Source organism: Pleurodeles waltl, chromosome 3_1, assembly GCF_031143425.1.
Source record: "Pleurodeles waltl isolate 20211129_DDA chromosome 3_1, aPleWal1.hap1.20221129, whole genome shotgun sequence".
Lineage (NCBI taxonomy): Eukaryota > Metazoa > Chordata > Amphibia > Caudata > Salamandridae > Pleurodeles > Pleurodeles waltl.
Genome location: NC_090440.1, coordinates 1,996,316,771 through 1,996,336,402, shown reverse-complemented (window position 1 = coordinate 1,996,336,402; position 19,632 = coordinate 1,996,316,771). Strand labels below are relative to the sequence as shown.

Here is a 19,632-nt window from a genome sequence, read left to right as displayed (position 1 = left end):
GCATCACCGTTATCGGCCTCCCAGCAGTTTTTGTTAAAACTATGGCACTCAGCGTCACGGAGTCTAAACTGAATGCAGCAGTGGTTAGACGATATACAGGGCGGTTCTGCCCAAGGCGCAGAGTGGCACTCAAGTTCTGGTGGTCTGCTGTGCACTCCTTAACAGTGAGTCATTGATGTGGTGGCCTCTGCCTGCAGTCCCTCAGTGGGGGATGACGTTTCAGTGGCTCTCTCCGTATGGGGCTCAGAGCAGCCTCTTTGCTTTTACATATTTCAACTGGGTCACAATCACGCGATCATGCCCGTGAAAGTCACTTAGGTCGGATGCATGAGGTGCTCAGATCAGGGCTTGCACAGTGTACATGAGTTTGTTGGGCTGTCTCCCCGCTCTTGGCTGCACCCAGGCTCCTCAGCATTGCCCCCACCACCTCAGTGGCCTCAAAATTAAGTGACGGTGCTCGGCACCTGAAACAACCAGCACAAATTAAGCCCTGTGGGGAGGGAAGAAGGAGGGAGCAGGGACAAACACAAATTAAGCTCTGTGGGGAGGAAAAAAGAAAAAAAGAATCCAACAGGGAAAGAGAACAACTATTTGCCACTCAGAGAACAGTGAAATGTCTCCGGATTATTATTTCAGACAAAAATGTAAATGAAGCACAGTTTAACGGTCTGAAACAGGGACTGACATTATATGCAACATCAAACGATTTATTTACATATACATGCAAAATAAGATTAGTAGGTTTCATTTGAACAATAACCAAAATGCAATTCAAGAATCTGTAACGTTGCATCCTTCTATTGTCACCAGCTACGCTCGGACAGCAAAATGAAGTCCAAAAAATATATGCTTTAATACCAAATGCTTCCTCATGTGAGGAGGCATTTGGTATTAAAGCATATATTTTTTGGACTTCATTTTGCTGTTCGAGCATTCTTCGATATATTATCTGGAGAAATTGTTGGAATATTTGTGGAGAGCCAGATCCACGCTCGGACCGCCATGGGTGTACACCTTTGGTGGATCACAGTATTTTTATGTGGTGGACTCGGACAACTCCTGGGTGTGCACACAGTGTAAAGAAAGGGCGTCTCCTGACACTAGAGCTGATGGCAAAACTGCTCTGGTCAATACAAACAAATTCTTTGAAACAACAATGGGAGCTGTTACTTTGCCTTTTCGGAGCAACCGCGTATTTACGATTTGTGGTTACTGATACGTAATCAGTGGGGGTCTGCATGTTTAATTTCAAAAGCTATATAAAAAAAAACTTTAACTTTACTTACAAACTATGGCATAGCCTTACTTTTAGCACAGTTGTCCCCTGCCCCGTCCTTACAGCGATTAGTCTCAAAACTACACGGAACCTTTTGGGAAAATGGCAAATGCTGCATCTGCTGAAATGTTTGCCAAAGTTTTGGGGAATCAGATGGTGCAGATGGCCAACATACTGCAGAAGGTTTCCCATCCCAAGAGCTCTTAGTGTTTTAAAAACTAGCCTTTAATAACTCTTGACTTTCACGCTAATGCAGGCAGAAATGAGCTGCACCTTAAAGATCACAATATTGCGCCATATGTCTATAAATGCTGGGTTTAATGACACTGTTTTTGGGATGAGTCCAGCGTGGGAAGCTAGATAACATTCTATGCTGTGGGTGGAAACAAGGTGTTCAATTATAGCACCAAACTACTAACGCTGAGAATTAAAGAATCACCTTGAAAATTATGTTTTTTTTAAATAACAGGTTAAAAAAGATGATTCATTGCATTGGTCGCTATAGGAAGCTGGCTCTGTATATACTATATGAAAGTGAGATATAGTGTGCATAGAGTCTAGGGGTTCCCCAGAGGCTTGACAGAGGCAATAATAGATAATACTAATGCTCTATTTGTGGTAGTGTGGGCAGTGAAACGCGAGGCCAGAGCCTTTCAGGCTCACCGCCAGGTGTTACTCTTCCTGCTGGGGCAGGGGGTGAAGCACCTCCACCCAGGACAGGCTTTGTTTCTGACTACAGAGTGCACAGAGGCACTCACCCCATGTAGTTAGAAACTCGTCTGAAAGTGGCAGGCTGGCACAGACCGGTCACACACCGGCACAGACCGGTCAGTCTCACGCTAGCAGTTGGGCTAGCATACAGGGGGCACCTCTAAGATGCACTCTGTGAGCATTGTTCAATAAATCCCACATTGGCATCAGTGTGGGTTTATTGTGCTGAGGAGTTTGATACCAAACTTCCCAGTATTCAGTGAAGCCATTATGGTGATGTTGAGTTCGTAATGACAAACTCCCAGACCATATACTCAATATGGCTACACTGCACTTACAATGTCTAAGAATGGACTTAGACACTGTAGGGACATATTGCTCATGCAGCTATGCCCTCACCTGTGGTATGTTGCACCCTGCCTTAGGGCTGTAAGGCCTGCTAGAGGGGTGCCTTACCTACGCCACAGGCAGTGGTTTTTAGGCATGGCACCCTGAGAGGGGTGTCATGTTGACATAGCCTTTTTCTCCCCACCAGCACACACAAGCTGCAAGGCAGTGTGCATGTGCTGAGTGAGGGCTGCAGCCCTTAGAGACGTTCCCTAGCCACAGGGCCCTTGGTACCATGGATACCTTCTTTTACAAGGGACTTAACTGTGTGCCATGGCAGTGTCAATTGTGGGAACAAAGGCACAGTTTTAGGGAAAGAACAATGGTGCTGGGGCCTGGTTAGCAGGGTCCCAGCACACTTTCAAAGTTGGCATCAGCACTAGACAAAAAGTGGGGGGTAACCATGCCTACAGTTGCCATAAACTAATGCATCGAAGGTCTAACGCATGATGTAGGTTTCTAAACGGATGATAATATGGAACCAGAGTTCGTATAAACTGAAACCCCAGGTAACTATTCAATTGCTCTGGAACTGTCATGCATAATGTTTTTGTAACTTCTATAACCTATGCTAAATATCTTCTTCCCAATTACAGACGGTCAACATTTGGATTTGAACAAGAAGGCGTGAGTACCAAGGAAGACCAGGTAATTCTGTAGACGTTCCAGGTGGGATTAAGGGTCTCTAGATAAATCACGTTCATGATCCACACCTTTGCTTTTATTACAGGTTTGTCGGACCGAGCAAGTTATAGATTTGAATGGGCCGACATGCGTAGAAGCATAAGGACCAGATAATTATTTGGTAGGTTCCCCATCTGGGTCACCTGGCACATTATAATATGACAACATGCTGTAACCAACTGTTAACCATCTTTTCTTTTGCTGCAGGCATCTCAGACAGTACTGGTCATAGATGAGGACAGGCAGACCAGAGTAGCAGCTAAAAAAGTCGGTTATTATTTGCTATTTTTTCCTTGTGGTGCATCTGAGACATTAAAACGATCACGTATGTTAACCATTTTTTCTTCTTTTGCAGGCATCTTAGACCCTGCTACACATGAATTTGAACAGGCATATGTGAGTAGAAGCAGAAAGACAAGGTAATAACTTAACAGATTTTCATTGTGGTGCACCTAGTAGAGTAGGTTATGACAACCTCCTTTAATCACCTTTTCCTCTGTTGCAGGCATCTCTGACAGCACTACTCAAAGATTACAAAAGGCACATGTGAGTAGAAGCCGAAAGACAAGGTAATTATTTGGCAGATTTCACTTGTGATGCACCCAGTACATTATTATAATATTACAATATTCGTCAACCCATTTTTTTTTTTTTTTTTCCTTTTGCAGGCTTCTTAGACAGTGCTAATCATAGGTTAGAAAAGGCAGATGTGACTACAAACAGAAAGACCAGGTAATTACTTATTAGTTTTTCCTTGTGGTACATCTGAAACATTGGAACATAGGAAAGTGCTGTAACCATTTTTTTCTTCTACTGCAGACATCTTAGACAGTGTTACATCTACAGATAGGTGTGAGAACAAACAGAAAAGCCCAGGTAATTACTTGCAACATTTTCCAAGAGATAGCTCAGACTTGTCTGGTAGATTGCATTCATAGCATAAGAACCAACTTTTAATAATGTTCCTCACTTTAAATAATGTTCCTCTTTTTTTGCAGGCTTTGCGCCATAGTAGGCTTAGACTGATTACCACCAAAATGTTCAAGGGCAACGCTGTGACTTCTGCAGAAAGCAGTGCTTCACCACAAAGGAAGAAAAGCTGTCTTGTGTTCAAAGGGGAATGGCTGAAAGAAATTGTGGAGACTGAGACACAGAAGTCACGGAGCAAGATTTGCATACAACTGGGAGAGCTATTTCTATACAATCCAGATGTAGGCCTGATTTGTAAAGTATGTGCAGAAGCCAAAATCGCAGGGGACTTTTCTACTGGGAAGAAATGGAGAGATGGCTGGAAGCTGGACTACTTGAAACGCCATCTATGTAGCAAAGTTCATGAATCTGCTTTGGTGACCCAAAGAAATAAAAGTACCGCTGCCAGGCTGGGTTTTGGAGTGCGCACCATGCTGATGGAAACCGCCAGTAACCGAGCAAACAGACTAGAAGTGGTTGAACGCCAAAGAACCCTGCCTGAGGAGATAAAGATTCTCATCAACAATGTGCTGCTAGCAGTCAAAATGAACACTTCAATGTTATTTGTTCAAGACATCCATGATCACGTCGCAATTGTATGTGAAGATACCAGACAGCCGGAGGAGCAAGAAATATGCCTGAGTTTTTGGAAGCCGTCAACACCGTAATACGCTCTGACTTCATGGCAGAACTTCGCAGTGCTCGGTATCACACATTGATAATTGATGAGAGCACAGATATTTCAGTCACAAAAATGCTTATCCTCTACGGAGGCTGTCACTATAGCTGTCAAAGAGTTCTACACTGCCAATAAACTGGACCTTATGAAAATGGTCATGTTTACATCAGATGGTGCATTAGTGATGCTGGGAAAGAACAATGGTGTTGCTACCTGCCTCAAACAATCCATTCCCCATCTAGTTGAGCAGCATTGTGTTGCGCATAGAGAAGATTTGGGAGTTGATGATGCCTGGAAAAAAGTGCTGATGATCAGGGAAATGGAAACATTACTGAGGACTGTCTACACTGTGTTCTCCAGCTCCCCTGTAACGAAGTCCAAGCTGGACTAAATTGCTTTGGTCACTGAATGTGAAGCGGTCTCCTTTCGGGCACTCAGTGAAGGGCGGTGGCTTTCAAGGCATTTTGCTGTAGGTGCACTCTTGCATAATTATGAGGTTGCTCTCAAATACTTTGATCATGAAAGAGTTGAGGAGAATGACCCAATTGCTAAATATTGCTACAAAAAAACTATCTGACTCAAACTACCATATTTCCTTTGCAGCACTGAATGACATTCTGGGTGAACTTGCATCTTTGTGTAAATTGTTTCAGAAAAGCTCTTTGACTATTGTTGAAGCTGTACAGTAAGCAAGAGCAAAAATTGGCCAGATAAAGTAACAGTACTTGGGCGACACTGTCTTTTGGAGCAACACAGTAAGTGATCTGATGGCTTTGTATAGAGAAGACCGAGAGTATGATAGCGAGCCAATGTTATCTTTCATTAAACTTCTTTGTGAGCACATGGAAAGAAGGTTCCCAGAAGATGAACTAAAGGAATGGACAAGTTTTGATTTCCATGCAGTAGCAACACAATCGCAGTTTGATTTTGGGACTGAGAATGTAGAAAGACTTTTTGAAAAGTATAAGAAGGTCTTGGTCCTGGGTGATTGTGACACACGCGGTGATGTTGTTCAGCAATACAGAGACTATAAATATGTGGTGGCAGAACATGTAAAAGGCGGATTGTTTAGGACCTTTCAAGACATGGTGAATTTCACTTTGCGGAATGCTGCACAGTTTAGTGTTGTATCTCAGCTTGTTGATGTCTATGCAACGTTTCAGGCTTCAAGTGCAGACTGTGAACGAGGATTCATCCTCATGAACACAATCAAGTCTAAATTAAGAAACAAACTAGAGGAGAGTCACCTAGATATGCTAATGAGGACAAAGGCCTACCTCTCAAACGGGAAAGCTGACTTAGATCGAGATCACCTGCACTGAAAGAATGGCAAGGACCGGCGAGAGAAGCAAACATGTCACGTATCTAGTGTTGGCAGCTGACTTGTCTAAACGCTGATGCGGCTCCTCCTACAGTCCATATGTGGCTTGGGTAAGAACATTTCTCAGCCTGTCTCTTGGCAGGAGCCTCATGGCATTTATCAGTAGTGTGTTCATCAAATTGTAAATGTTAACTAATTGTACAACGTGCTTTGTTTGATGTGCATGGCCCTCTGTAGCACACAGAGTATTCATTAAAGTTTCATAATGGTTCAACCACCTGATTTCTGTTTGGGGGGTGTGGGAGGCACTCAACAGGCCATGTACTTGGGGTGTGCCACTAGGTCACAAAATTGCCTTAATGCCCTATTACATGGAGCAATGTTTATACAAATATCCCTTTTTTTCTTTAGTGGTAAAACAAAGCTATGGCGAGGCAAATGCCAAAGATCTTGGTAGTTATGTGCTGCACTTGCGTGAATGGTCAATTTCTTGGTGCACGTATCCTTGGCTGCAGCGCACAGAGACCTTACACTGCCGCACACAGTGGAAAAAAATTAGAGGGTACATTGGGGGGGTGGGGAGGACAGAAAGTCTACTAGATGCCAGGGAAATTACAAAAAAAAAATAGTGGGGTGGTGGCTACCAACTAGTATGGGCATAGTTATGCCCCCCACCCCAACTGAATGGGTTAACAGTCTTTCAGCTCTCCCCCCACACACTAAAACATCTTATCCCATGGCAAGCAAGTGGATATTTGATTATTTTGGGTTTTGGTTTTACATTTGGGCCATGAAAGCATGGCTAACTCTCAAAAATGTCCCACTTGGATTGGTGAGGGCTGCACTTTTTGGACTTTGGGACGCTGCCATGTAGAAAAATCCACAAGACCTAGACACATCTGAAAACTAAACATCTGGGTGAGTCCAGGGTGGTGTGCTTCACATGCACCCGCACCATTTTCTTACCCACAATGCCCTGCAAACCTCCAACTTTACTGGAAATCACAAATTTTTTCCACATTTTTGTGATGGAACCTTCCGGAATCTGCAGAAATCCACAAAATTCCTACCACCCAGCATTGTCTCATCTATACCGATAAAAATTCTGCCCCACTTGTCAGCCTAAAATTATTATTTTTTCCAACTGCCCTTTTGGACCCACTTTGGTTCCACCTCAATTTCAACATGTTTTTGGCTCTTCCCTGTCACAGGCACTTGGCCCGCCCACACAAGTGAGGGATCATTTTTACCAGGAGAGTGAGGGGAACATTGGATGTTAGGAAATTTGTGCCGGTGCAGTGATCCCTCACAGAAATGTGGGAACACTGATTTTTTAGCTAAATTTGAGGTTTGCGGAAGATTCTGGGTAAGAAAACATTGGGAGATCCACGCAAGTCACACTTCCATGGATTCCCCTAGGTGTCTAATTTTCAAAAATGCGCATGTTCAGTAGGCTTCCCTAGGTGCCGGCTGAGCTAGAGGCCAAAATCCACAGCTAGGCACTTTGCAGAAAACAAGTCTGTTTTCTTTGGGAAAATGTAAATGAGTCTATGTGGTGTTTTGGGGCATTTCCTGTCACGGGCGCTAGGCCTACCCACACAAGTGAGGTACCATTTTTATCTGGAGATGTCTATTTAAGAAATGCCCTGTAATTCACATGCTAGTATGGGCACCCGGGAATTCAGAGATGTGCAAATAACCACTGCTTCTCAACACCTTATCTTGTGCCCATTTTGGAAATACAAAGGTTTTTTTTATACCCAGTTTTCACTCTTATATTTCAGCAAATTCACTGCTGTATACCCAGTATAGAATGAAAACCCATTGCAAGGTGCAGCTCTTTATTGGCTCTGGATAACTTGGGTTCTTGATGAACCTACAAGCCCTATATATGTATACATCCCCGCAACCAGAAAAGTCCAGCAGACGTAACTGTATATTGCTTTCAAAAAGATGAGATTGCAGGAAAAAAGTTACAGAGCAAAAAGGTGAGAAAAATGGCTGTTTTTTTCACCTCAATTTCAATATTGTTTTATTTCGGCTGTTATTTTCTGTAGGAAAACCTAGTCGGATCTACACAAATTACCCCTTGCTAAATTCAGAATTTTGTCTACATTTCAGAAATGTTTAGCTTTCTGAGATCCAGCATTGGTTTCACACCCATTTCTGTCACTAACTGGAAGGAGGCTGAAAGCACAAAAAACAGTAAAAATGGGGTATGTCGCCGTAAATTACCAAAATTGCATCAAAAAATTGGGTTTTCTGATTCAAGTCTGCCTGTTCCTGAAAGCTGGTGATTTTAGCACTGCAAACCCTCTGTTGATGCCATTTTCAGGGGAAAACACCACAAGCCTTCTTCTGCAGCCCTTTTTCAATTAAAAAAAAAAAAAAAAAAGACATTTTCGCTGTATTTTGGCTAATTTCTTGGTCTCCTTCAGAGGAACCCACAAAGACTGAGTACCTCTAGAAACCCTAGGATGTTTGAAAAAAAGGACGCAAATTTGGCGTGGGTAGCTTATGTGGACAAAAATGTATGAGGGCCTAAGCGCGTACTGCTCCAAATAGCCAAGAAAAAGCCTGGCACAGGAGGGGGAAAAGGCCTGGCAGAGAAGGGGTTAAGAAACCAAGAATGGCAAATTCAGACTATAAACACGGGGAGGTTGGGGTCAGCTATGTGTCTCTGGATAACTGAAGAGAATACTGGGGGTAAGTGAGAAAGGGAGTACTCCTGAAGGACTTGGGAACAGAAAGAAAGAGAACGTTTTTTTTTTTCCAACCAATTTTATTGAAAGAAAAAAGCAGTTCGAGTTTGAGAGAAAAAAAAAAGCAGCTGCAGAGTAAGAAAGAGAAAGTTGTATTCAAATCACAACCTTGTATATAGTAGACACGCAAAGGTGCCTCTCTGGCCCAAAGCACCATGTGCCAGAACAATATAGGCCCAACTCTAGGGCCAGGTAGTACTAAGGGTGGGCATTTGAGCTTCCAGCTAGCAGGAGGAAGTTAGGGAAGATACAATCAATGATAGCATTGTCGCATATGTAGGGATTAGGTCTAAATTTGTGGTGGCCAGGAGTTTTGTAGCTTCCTCTAATAAATCGAATGTGATGAATAGACAACCGAGTTATTTGCGCAACAGAACTGGATAATGCAATGTTCATGCTTGAAAATATGGTAGTGTTTAAATGGGTTGACCTCCCAAAAGAAATTAAGTGCAACAGATTTATTAACACCCACTAGAGTGTACTCTTCTCAAAACAACGTCCCGCCAATTATAAAGAACACAATACGCACTGGAAACCAAAGAACGCAGATCATTCAACAGTGAAGGTCTTTGGGACGCTGTCCAACACAACAGACTGCCTGCCTGCCACTAGGACAATATCTATCCCAGACTGTGTGTGTTGTGAAAGCTAGAACTAAGTGTACACAAATAGGCCCATGGCCCAGTCTCCTTAAATCAGGTCTGTTTCACGTAAAAAAAAAAAGAGAGAAAAAAAAAAAAAGATGAGGCCAATTGGCAATACTACCTGTGGGAGACAGCCTAGAAAATGTTTCCAGCTGCCACTGGGCACAGAACAGGTTCCCCTGGGATGGTAACATGAGGGAGATGCGCACACCAACCCGCTTCTTGCGCTCCGTCACGCATGTCCACTCCGCCGGTCGCTGGCTGCGCAGAAAAACTTACATAGCACGGTCACCGAGCATGAAGTACGGGCGGTTCTCATTCAATGGCGCGCCGAGGCAGCTGCGGGTTACTCTCTCTCGCCCCGCTTTCCATTCTTCAGCATTGAACGGCCGAGAGAAAATGGATCACAGCGCCCGAGGGTGCACGTGCGGCGGCCGTCGCGCGCCCATTTATTTCCCTTAGAAGGAACCCAGCTACAGAAAATGCGTCCGCCTGCCGTCCTCCCACCCCTGCACTTCCAAGAAATGAACCCGCTGCTGTTAACACTTCCCTGAACTGCGGCCGGCGATGGAGCGCCTTTCTCCTTAAAGGAGGCCTCCTCCGTGGAAGCAAACCTCGTTCCTCCCCTCGCCGCGTTAAAGCTCGGGAGTGCGTTGCGCAACGGCCGTGCATTACAACATAAAACGAAATATTTCACAAGAGGACCTTTTCTCTGGAGAGCCCACTGCACGGTTAGGAAAAGCAAGGGGAAAAGACGCAACTGCCTAACACGTAGGGTGAGTTCAGTCACTCCGGTACGAAAAAAAAGCACTGCCAAAGCCGACAGGCCTCGCCTGTGCGAGAGCTATTAGGTTTATAAATGTTTTGTTTGTTTTGTTTATCGATGTAGTAAACAAAAGCAGAGATAAACTAAGCATTTGCAACGCCATGCGTCTCGCGTTTCCTCCAGTTATTAGCGTTGTAAATTCCTAACTGGACTTTTCTTGCCACATAAATTGAAAATGAAAAGTAAAACAGTTGACCTAAGCGAGCCTATTCAAAGCGCCATGGCTGCCACGAGCGTGAGCGCAAAAAGCAGAGACGCAAAAGGAAAAAAAGTTTGCTCACAGTCAAACCTATCGGCAGGCAAACGTGCAATTATCCATGTAAGAGGGTCGACGGCCATGGCAGTAACAAAATCGCCCCAGGGAGAGACAAACGTAAAGCATTTACCAATGATGATAAAGGATTTTTAATGAACAAAACATAGTGATGGGTGTGCGGAGGGCGTTCTTAAAAGCCCACAGACAGATTACAACACCTCAGAGCGCTTGTGCGCTCGACCTAAAAACGGTATGACGCAGATAGCTCTGCCCACGTCATCGCGTTTTTTTTCTTTATTTTCAGCCAAGCTGCTCAACAGCCGCCCTGCAGTACAACATGGCTAAAGACATTGAAAATGCCAACGGCCGTCACATAGGCAAGGGATATTGGCTTTGCCAATGCTTTTTCGATAGAAGATAATGTAGGGTGGCATGCATGACTAAATTTGTAATAGGCGTCTATCTAAACAGCTGTCTCAAAGATTTCGCAACATGTCCCACAATAAATAAAAACATTGTCAATCCTACATGCTTTTATTTTAAAGTCCATTTCCAAGCCTTTTTATGTGTTGCACAAAACTTGCACGCAAAAGGCCGCTCTGCCATACTGAATTTTAGTGAGGCTTGAGACAACCTTTTTTTCTACACTACGGCATCTTTAGTTGTTCAGTTGATTTAGATATGTACACCTATTGAAATTTTGTTTTATTTGCCTTTAAAGAGAAGTGGGCTCAATGAGCACAGACATAGGCATCAAGGGAGCTGATGATGAACACATGATGCCGGGAGGCTGTGGGAACATTCCTGATAGTACTTGTGGCCAAAATGGAGCACTGTCTATAATTTGCAAGGCATAAATGTTGACATGGTTTAGTTCTGTCTGTTTTACATGTTGTTAACTGAGTGCATTGAACCATTTCAATAGCACATGCATTAGGGTGACGTGTGATAATATTATGCTTTTCTGACAATGAGGCAAAAGTTAAAGGTGCACGCTGACAGCTGTAAACGCCAACAAACCTTCCATGAAACCTATATCACATCAAAAATAAGTCTAAGATTACGTGCCCATGCAAGCGAACAAGCTTTTTGCGATACAATTTAAAGCTTTGTGCTAACTTAAAGATTGCCCTAGACCCCACACGATTGCAGGCACAGGTTTCTTTTCAACATGATTGCCTCCTCACAAAATAGCAGACATAATAGGTGGTGTTGACTGTAGTGTAGAAAAAAAGGTTGTCTCAAGCCTCACTAAAATTCAGAATGGCAGAGCGGCCTTTTGCGTGTAAGTTTTGTGCAACACAGAAAAAGGCTTGGAAATGGACGTTAAAATAAAAGCATGTAGGATTTGGGATATCGACAATCGGGTTTAAACATCAGGAAAAGCTTTTGGCTCACATGGACAGAGCTGCTGACCAGAATCCTGGTGCATTCTCTGCAAAGCAGGGCTGTTTGGAGATGGTGTTGATGGGAAAAAATTGTTGCGAGCGGCTGTGCTAAAACAACACATGAGAAAAGTTAGCACCAAGAGCAGAACAACCATAATTTCATACCAGGCACAAATCCCTGTATTAAAAGGAATTTCAACAGCTGCCCAACCCATTTTTTTGGAGTCTACTTGCAATACGCTACCCTCAAAGCTACACACGTCCCGGAAAAATATAATTTCCACAGTACGCATGAAAGCATACTGCCCCAGAATGCGTGTCTGAAACTTAAAAGGAAAAACAAAAGTGCTATGACGAGGCCAGTACTGGTCGTGTTATAGCGCTTTTTAATTGCTGGGGGATGGCAACAGAGAGGAGGAAGGGAGGTTGTATGTGGAGGGAGCCAAAGGAGAATCCCAAACAGATAGAATCATGAGGATACCGATTCCCAGCAACAACTTAATCCTAAAAAACTGTTGCTGCAATGTAGAAACCCGTGCAATGTAATAAACCTCTTATAGCTAGATCTATAGGAAAGGTGGAGGGGGTCACCCACTCCTTAGTACTGTGGGCGTCAGGCTACAAGGCAACCTCCAAGCAAGAATGGTGCAACTGGGTTTCATAAGAGGCAGGTTTGGTGAACATGAGGTACCATAGATGCTAGTGCACCAGTGTAGACAGTAAAAGGATCTTGGGGCAAAGGGACACAGTAGAAGGCTGCATGGGCTCACGGACAGTGAGGACGGCGCACTGATAATCTGAGGAATTTTGACCACAAGAATAGTGCAAGTTAACTTGGGGCACATGACATAGCAATCTCAGGAGCATGAGAAACATTGACAATGTGAGAAAGGGTGGGAACACATGGACAGACAATGGGAGTAGGCTCTATCAATAATAATAACAACAACAACAACAACAAAAACAAATATAGGCCCAGATGAATCAATGATTGGTCGAAAATAACAGGTTGCAAATTGCTATTTGAGCCCACTAAACAATTTTAAGTACTACCCTATGTACTAATAGGTCGGTTCCCCAAATTTTTCACGTACTACCCTATGTAATAATAGGTCGGTTCACAAAATTCCAATTCAGAATGTGTTGTAATCCATCCTACTTCATGAATATTTTTGACGTAGATTGCAAATAGCAATTCACTCCAGTCGGTGGCATACTAGTGTCAGCAAATCATTTCAATAAAGTACACTACAATGCAGCTTGTTTTCCTTAAAATAGAAAGTTTACTTTCGTAAGCTTGTTTGATTGTTGTCCGTGGTCTTCTGAACACTGCCTACACTTTTTTTTTGTCCATTCACAATGGGGAAGGGGACCCGCCCCATTCCAAAATGGCTTAGTATCCCAAATAAGGAGCAGATCTTTTTTATATGTTGTGCGTCTGGATTTTGACTGCAAAACTTTGATACATGCCATACCGAGTCAGTCTAGAAAGGAACAACTACAACATGCCCTTCCAAATACCAACTGGGTATTTTTTTTTGGGGGGGGGGGGGGGTTGGGGGGTGGAAGGGGCAATCCCATTTTAGGAGTCTGTAAATAATTACAAATTCCAAAAATGGGATTCGTAAAATGCCAAATCATTTTTGTGGTCTCAAACACCAATTTGGGTTGTTTGCGACCAATAAAATGGTTGATACACCTGGCCCATAGAACTTACTACACCCGTTTTGCTGTTTCTTTGGTCTATTAATACTAAATGATACTGTTAACATCTTTAATGGTACTCAACTGAAAACCTAGGAAGGATGTAACTCCAAGTAGGCCCAGCCAGGATTCAAACCTGTGGCCTGCATGTGAACTTCAGTGTTTAAGCCACTGAGTCATATTGCCAATTGACAGTTTAAGTAGCCTGGGGAACCTGGACAAGCAGTGGAAGTGTAGTAAGGCCACCTGGACAGATGTGTGATTAATTGTCGCCTTTAAGTAATCAGTATTTGGAACCTATGACCCACTGACCAGTGCTTGAAACACCTGGACAGTGTGAAGAAGCTTGAAGCACCCGAGGCAGATTCTGCAAGTAACCTGAGCATATTGTGGCACACTAAACATGCCTGTGTGCAGCGTAGGGCACCGGGAGGGGGGGGGTGGCGAGGGGGGGACTGAGAAGCAAGTAAAGATAATATAAGGTCAAACTGCGGACATAAACCTTCAGTGCCCTGTAATGGTTACCCGTTACAAGCACAACTCTCAAAAAAGTAAAAATTATTTAACTCACTATGTGAATTATATGAAAAATATACTGCTATTTGTTCATTATTCTGCCCTCGGTTAAAGTGACACCACTTCCATGCAATGGCCTTCTATACAAAATGAATAAGTAAAATAAATTGAACTAAGCCCCAGTTGCTATTCTCATACAACATCTTCCTACAACTTGAGCCTCGCCTATTGAGAGGATGGACTACTTTGAGACGATGGACCAATGTAAAACAAAGGATTTTATAGGGGAACATGACTGATGATTGTAGACAACTGTGCAACTGCGAGACAACTCTTAAGAACACTGGGGACATCTCAGTAGAGATAATTTTAACCTTCCCCGACAGAAAGAACAATCATTGAACTCGCACAAAACATGCTATGGAGAAATTCATTAGCCATAGACTAGTAACACTTGTACCAGGACAGATACCCGTTTTTCACTGCAAGCAATTAACTAACCTCACTGGGACGCACTCTCTCACATTTTCTCTCATCTGCATTTTTCCAAACTGTACAGTGCTGGCATTCTCAGTTTTTTCAATATGCACACCACCACAGTTTGGTACCTGGGCCTCAGATATTTTAAGTCAGTTTATGTGTTTTCCAATCCTTTGTAATTCTTAAATGGTGAGATTTACTTTCCATGTTTGCACAAAACATGCATATTTACATAACATGCCACCAATGTTACTCTCATGACATTCGTTAGCACCTTACCCTTGTAATATTCGCAAAAATGATGACAGGCACAGCAAGATTACATTTCTTTAGGCCTGAGATTGAGACAACTTTAGCTAAAAAGCTAACATCACGTTTTCCAACAATAATTAATAAAATGCTTTAAATTATGCATCGATACAAGGGTTTTCTGTCAGTCCCCTTCAACCATTAATAATTTAAAGTGTCATTTACGATTAGTTTCGGCCCAACACAGCGTAATGCAAGGAGCAATGGATAAATCCACTTCATCCATCGGCAGTCTAACAAAGTGATGGCATTTTGACTGACCACACGTGCAAGACTTCCCCCAAAGAAGTCCTCTTTAGTACCAAGGATGGAGGGCCTGGGCAATAGTTTTAACGGCTTACCACAATTTAGTCTCAAACACTAGTTTCTTTTGGTGCCTGAATTTTACTAAGGACTGGCTAAACCAAAAGCCTAGCGTTGACGTCAGTTTTGTGGCTTTGTCAATGCTTGCTTTAGTTTGATTTTGCATTACTTTATTGCTGGGGAAGCTGCTGGGCATCATCCATTAGCTAAGAGCAAACAGATTTGATTTCAAAAACATATACTAACATACTCGTCCCTAGCAGTGAAGGGACCTATTTTTTTGTGTCAATGTGCTCCTAGTGAAAAGGCAGGATGACATCACTCACAGTGAAGTCAGCGAATGAGTGAAGTGAGCTGAACCAATACCACATGCTGTAGTGTTCAGAATTAAAATGTGAATGATTTATTAAGAGACCAAATTAGGTAGATAACTGGTTGAAAGCCCCAATCAGTAAGCATATTACCCATATAAAATGAAAAGGTCTTGTGTAACATCAGACCTAAAAATAAGCCATGAATCACAGGGATATTCAAGACTGGATCTCTGCCATACGACTTGTGTGGGCCACCATCGCCATCATTCTTAAGTCCAATGAACCCGAGGGTGGCTGCTCTTCATGCTGCCCTATATTTTTAATAAATATTGAATTAAAAATACTTGATAAAATGTTGGTGATTCAACTCGCTGCAGTGGTCCACTCCTTGGATTACCATGACCAAAATGTCTTAATTCGTTGACGTAGTACTAGACACTGTCAGTGGTGTCTCCACATGGTTCTCGCCATGGAACATGTGATCTTCACAGATTGTGCCTTTGTATTATTAGTACAGAGAAAGCTTTTGAGTCGGTTAATTTCCCTTCTTACATTAAATATTACAGAAAATGCATTTTGAGGGTCACATTTGCAGGTTTGCAGCAATCCTTTACACTGAGGTTGCTGGTGTTGCTCTTTTGTGCTTGTAGTGGAGAAGTTAGCTGTATGGATACAGATAGATGCTCAGGGGATATGGTGGACAACTGGTCGTGAGGACAGAATCTACAAATATGTGGCCAACATATTGGACGGACGTACTAGTGACTTAGTACTTCTATCCTCTGAATAATAGACATTCTCCCCATATCCAGTGATGCTTCTGGCTTTCTGGCCAAATGAGGGAAATCTATGCATGCCCTTATCTCTAAGGGACAGAGGCCCTCTGCCCATCAATAGCTGGCCCATCAAAGGGACGTGGCCGGTCATTTTCAGAATTTGGAAATGGAGTTCCAAAGTTTGCACACCCATTCCACTTAATGTTATGAAGATTTGTAGAGCACACTATCACCCAGGAGGGTATCATGGCACTGAGCAGGATTGAGTCTACCCAAAAGTAAGGCCTAGTGGGACTACTCAAAAAGACACAATCAGCTTCAGAAGTGAGGAAGGGGCTCTTATGTGTAGGCGCAGGTTGTCCACGCTTTAAATGCAGAAGGCTTGACTGCCAGATCTGGTTTTCCAGATGAGGAGAAGTGTCTGCATGGTTTATGAAAGCAGATGTGATTGTTGAGGTAAGCTAGGCCAGAGTTATGTAGTGCCTTGAAAATGTGGGTGAGGAGTTTGAATTGTGCTCATTTGTGTATGGGAAGCCAGTGGAGCTCCTTCAGGTTTGGTGTGATGAGAGTGAGGCATGGGAGGTTAAGAGTGATTCTGGCCGCTGAGTTCTGAATGGTCTGCAGCGTTCTGGTGAGTTTTTCATGATCCTGGCACAAAGGGTGTTCCTGTAGTCCAGCTTGATTGTAACAATGGCATGCTTGACAGTTTTCCGAACGCTGATTGGGAGCCATATGAAAATCTTCCTCAGCACCTTCACGGTATAGAACCATGAGGTGGTGATGCCATTGACTTGGGCAGTCAAGTTGAGTTTACTGTTGACGACCCAGTGGTTCTTGACCTGGGAGGTGAGGGATAGATATCGGTTCTAGCTCTGCTGGCTATCAGGTGGAGTCCCACAGTGAAGGGCTCTCCCAGAAGATCACAATTTTAGTCTTATCAGTGGTCACTTTCAGACAATTGGTCTTCATCCAACGGGTGACTTCAGTCATGCAGGCATTGAACTTGATCCGGGAACTGGGCGTCTTGACCAAGAGGAAGAGAATGACTCGACTGTCATCGGTGTAGGACAGGACATTGATGTCATGAGAGCAGATGATGTTGGATAGATGGATCATGTATGCATTGAAGAGGATCAGGCTCAGAAAAGATCCTTGCAGAGCTCAACAGATGAGGTTGCAGGTATCTGAGGTGTGCTGTGCCTGGGTGGCTGACTGTGTCCTTCAAGTCAAGAAAGAGTAGATCCATTGTGTGTGTCCTTGGATTCTGATGCCATGTAAGCATTGGATGAGGATAGTCTGTCAAAGCAGCAAAGAGGTCCATGAGTATGAGGGCCGTCGTGTCTCCTCCATCCAGTCATACGGATGTCATTCATGCTGGCGATGAGGGCAGTTTCTGTGCTATGGTTGGGTCTGAAACCAGACCAAGTGGTCTCGAGGAGTTGGTGGTTGTTGAGGTACCCAGTGAGGTCTCTCTTGATTTTCTTTAAGATCTTAGCCATGATGGTAGGAGAGGAATAGGCCTGTATATTGCGAGCGTTGAAGGGTCTACGGAGGGTTGCTTCAATAATGGGAGGACAGTTGTTTGTTTCCAAGTGTCTAGGAAGGTTGCAGAAGAGGTGGAGGCATTTAGAATGGGTGTGAGCATGGCGCAGAAGGGCTGCAATCCTCTGGAAAAGATGTGGTGGGGGCAGGGGTCCGATGGGTTCACTGACTGTATGATAAGACAATCCCTAGAATGTTACCAGTGGTCACCAGTGCTCTGCTGGCAAGAAGCATTAAAATATTCAGCTGTATGCTAAACCCGCTGCGATAACCCCACTATAGCGGGGTACCTGCCTTAATCAATCAGCTGCACTGGCTGGCTTTCAGCAATGGAACATGATTGATGTGCGGAGAATTGATAGTATTAGGTCATTTCAAGACCTGATCATAGATTTTCAACTACACAAACTCAACAGGGAAACGAGGAATCTCACGGATATACAGGTCCATAGTGACCAATTCCACTGACCCCAATCCAAAACCGAGGGAGAAGTGGGAGCTTGAGCTTGGTATCCTAAATGAAGATGACTATGTAGAAGCGAAGATGGCACTGCAGGTGTAGCTATCTCTGTCTGTCTACGCCTTAACCAGTTTAAATACTTACAAAGGTACTGTAATTACTCCTCCCAGTTATAGAGAATGGGGAGAGCGAGTGCCCAATTGTCAAAGGTGTGGCTTCCCACTTGGTACGTAGTTCCACATGATATAGTTGTGCCCCCATGTGGCAGAAATACTGCATAGGGTATGCGTCGCATCGAGAAGGCAGAGGGCTGTAGGGAGGACACTGGTGTTGGACAGCAACATCGTGACTGGGTATTATGGAGCATCTAGGTGGCCCCGTTATATCCATATTCTCAATGCTATTGGAATGAAGCAAAGACATGGGCTTCTGTGCTATGACAGTGGAATTGCTTATAAAGCCCGAACAGTGCAGAAGAAATACGCTAAAATAGGAAAATAGGTAATGCTGCTGCATCCTTTCATTTAATTCTGATCACCAATATACTTCAATACTCCTGTTACAGATTTGAATTGTTGCTTCCTCATTACCTACAGACATTCTTTCTAAGCTCAATAAATAGATTTATGAAAAATAATCACAGGGATGTTCCTATGGATTGACTTCAATAGCAACAGCTTAATAACAACCCTTTGAATCAGCAATCTCTGTAATTTTGCTTCACCTCTATAGACATTCAGCTGGTTGCATGGGGGGAAAGAGGAACCTATATTTTCAAAATAATCTGGTGTTTATGAAATATATGGAGTCACACATTAGCCATCACAGTCCATCAAGCTAACAAATTATCCTAATTGATCACTCACTTAAACTCCTGTCGACCATTAGCCAAGTGCTTGGTACAAATGCATGGTACTAATAAGCATGTTTTGTGGGTGTGCTGTAAAATTCATCCAATGGCCTTCTGTGGTGAGCTGAAATGTGCCAAATGGATTATGAAACTGCCACTACAAAACAAATATGAAACCGACTCTGGCCAAGCCAGCAAATTCTGCTGAAAGTCAGCCTGCCAATAGAGGGTCGCCCAGGCACCCGCCATCAATGGGGCCCCTAGGTGCCCGCCAACAGCGGGGCCCCTTGGTACCCACCAACAGCGAGGCACCCACCAATCGGACGGCCCCCAGCAGCGCCAACAGCAAGGCACCCACCAACGGCGTGGACCCCGGTGCCCACCAACAGCGCAGACCCAGCACCCACCAACAGCGCAGACCCAGCACCCACCAAAAGCCCAGGCGCAAACCAAAAGCACAGCCCCAGGCGCAAAC

General features: G+C 43.7%; 1 protein-coding gene across 4 annotated transcripts in view; it reads right to left on the bottom strand.

The window, feature by feature from the left end:
* The window catches only part of VMP1 (vacuole membrane protein 1), a 682,493-nt gene that overhangs the window by 582,613 nt on the left and 80,248 nt on the right, over positions 1–19,632 (bottom strand). The window contains exon 1 of one of the 4 annotated variants that reach the window (XM_069226432.1): positions 9,555–9,996. The exons of 2 other annotated variants lie outside the window; for them this stretch is intronic. The gene's annotated coding sequence lies outside the window, so the exon portion shown is untranslated. Of the gene's footprint in view, positions 1–9,554; positions 9,997–19,632 lie in introns of those variants that run through there. One more of the 4 variants, XM_069226433.1, reaches the window with a different exon arrangement.